Source organism: Sapajus apella, unplaced genomic scaffold, assembly GCF_009761245.1.
Source record: "Sapajus apella isolate SASKATOON/1434 unplaced genomic scaffold, GSC_monkey_1.0 scaffold18, whole genome shotgun sequence".
NCBI lineage: Eukaryota > Metazoa > Chordata > Mammalia > Primates > Cebidae > Sapajus > Sapajus apella.
Window position 1 is genome coordinate 11,283,194 of NW_022436958.1, and position 2,784 is coordinate 11,285,977.

The 2,784-nt window shown below is 31.5% G+C and overlaps 1 non-coding gene across 1 annotated transcript; it reads left to right on the forward strand.

Annotated features, from left to right (window-relative positions):
* The first annotated feature begins 1,539 nt into the window (after positions 1-1,539).
* LOC116557196 lies at positions 1,540-1,644 on the forward strand. The gene has a single exon (XR_004271405.1). It is a non-coding gene; the product is annotated as a small nucleolar RNA U13 (small nucleolar RNA).
* Positions 1,645-2,784: the final 1,140 nt, after the last annotated feature.

Below are 2,784 nucleotides of genomic sequence, written 5' to 3' on the forward strand. Positions count from 1 at the left end.
TCCTAGCCATGCTTTCTGTACAGCTTGTGGAACTGTGAGTCAATTAAACCTCTTTCCTTCATAAATTACCCAGTCTCATGTTTAAAAATGCTGCTTCAATTATCATTTTCTTATGTGCATATTTTTGCATGAATGAATTTCCGTTAGGTTAGAGCTAGTAGAATTGCTGAGTATATACATACATTTTCATACACAGAGTCGAATTTCTCTCAAAAAAAGATCATGCTTACTTATAAAACTATCACAATGTGAAAGAATATGTGTTTTCTTATATATAATAAATCCTGGGCAAATATCAATGTATTTAATATTTGTCACTTTTAAGGGCAAAGATTAGCATTCCATTTTGTTTAAAATTTTAACTCTGTTATAACTAAGATTTGTATTCATTCTTTTAATATCTCCTATAAATTACTAATTTATATTTTATATTTTGTTTAGGTTTTGATTTTTTTCTTATCAATTAGAAGAAATTTTTGAAATATTTTGACTACTAATTCCTGGATATTTCAGATGACTTCTTCTAATGCACATAAAGTGTGACTACCTTATTGTTCCCTTTTCCAATCATTTAATTATATTACATATATAACAATATTGCATATATTCCAAATATTATATACAATATAATTAATTAGATATTATAACACCTAACAAGTGTTATATTAGAAGTATAACACTTTGAATACTTTTTCTTATCTAGTTTTATTTCCTAGGAATTTAATTTGAAAGTACCAATATCAGTGGACATCTTCCTTTTATTGCTAACTTCAATAGGTATATTTTTAAATATTTCATCATTCAGTTACAATGGAGAAAGAAGAGTCTCTTCAATAAACGGTGCTGGGAAAACTGGATTTTCACATGCAAAAGAATCAGATTAGTCCCTTATGTTACACTGTACACAAAAGTCTGCTTAAAGTGGATTTTTTAAAAACCTACATGTAAAACCTGAAGTCATCAAACTCTTAGAAGCAAAGGTGAAAATCTCCTTTGATAGGCCTTGGCAATGATGTTTCAAATATCATACCCAAAGCCCATGTTACAAAAAGAAAAATAAGTAAATAGGACTATATCAAACTAAAATGCTTCTGCACAACCAAGGAAACAATCAACAAACGAATATGCAGCCTATGGACTAGGAAAACAATAATTGTAAACCAAATACCTGATAAGAGGTTAGTATTCAAAATTTACAAAGAACTCTCTCAACTCAATAGCAGAAAAATAACCGTCTTAAAAAACGGATAAAGAACCTAAACACATATTTCCTCAAAGAAGACATAAAAATGGCCAACTAGTATAGGAGAAGGTGTGCAACATTACTAATCATCAGGTAAGTACAAAGTAAAATCACTTGGAATCACCTCACACCTGCCTGGAGGAATAGCTATTATTGAAAAGACAAGCAATAACAAATGTTGACAAGGATATGAATGAAAGATAATCCTACTATTCTGTTGGTGGGACACTAGATTGGTATAGCCTTTATGAAAGACAGTATGGGGGCTCCTAAGGAAATTAAAAATAGAACTCCTGATCTTTTTGCAGTTCATGAGCATGATGATAGGGTGTTCACACGAATGTGTGAGATGTGCCACCCTCTGAACCTTGCTATGATCTTGACACATTGCCTATCTGATCTGAGGAAAAAAAAAAAAACTACTCTATAATCCAGCAATCCTTCCTCTGGATATACACCCAAGGAGATGAAATCACCACCTCATAAAGATATCTGAACTTCCTTGTTCATTGCAGCATTATTCACAATAACCAAGATATGAAAAATGAAAACAACTTAATGCCCATTGGTGTACAAGTAGCTAAAGAAAATGTGGTATACACACATATTCATAAAGTTGACCCTTGAACAACACAGTTTGAACTGCACAGGTCCTCTAATATAAGGATTTTTTTGAACAAATATGTTGAACATTTTGTAAACATTCAAAATACTTGGGAAAAAAAAACCTGCAGACAAACCACATAGCCTAGAAATATCAAAAGAAAAAAGTAGTTATGTTATCAATGAATAAAATATATGGAGACACTATTTTATCAGTTACAACCATAAATATATAAATTATAAAAAGCCAACGTTTATCCAAACTTACGCACATACAGACCATTTATGATGCCATTTGCTGTGAAGAGAAATGTAAACAAATGTAAAAATGCAGTATTAAATCAACTACATAAAATTAAGTGTGTACTGTACTACTGTAATAACTTTGTAGCCACCTCCTGTTGCTATTGTGGTGATCACAAGTATTGTGAGTATCCACTTAAAGCCATATGACAAATCATTTCTGATGAGGATTTTCTCTCTGGTAAATTTCATATCACAGTAAAAAGTGTTATCTTGGGTGCTTGTGTATTTCTCATCATGATTAAGGCAATATAATAAAACTTGAATAACACCAGGGGACCCATCCAAAGTGCCACTAGTGATGCTGGAGGTGCTCCTGAGGAGGAGAAAAAAGCCATAGCATTACAAGAAAAAGTCGAATTACTTGATAGGTACTGTAAATTGAGATCTACAGTTGTAGTTGTCCAGCATTTCAAGACAAATGAATTCAGAATAAGAACGAATGTGGAAAAAAGAAAAAGAAATAAAATTTGGGAAGTTGTGGTACCCCTATGCAAGCAGGCATGAAACCTTTGCACTTTTTGTGAAATATATTTTCGTCTTATAATGAAAATACAGCTTTTATGTGGCTATATGATTGATATAAGAAAGGTATACTTAAAGACTCTAAAATGATTCAAGAAAAAGTAAAGTCA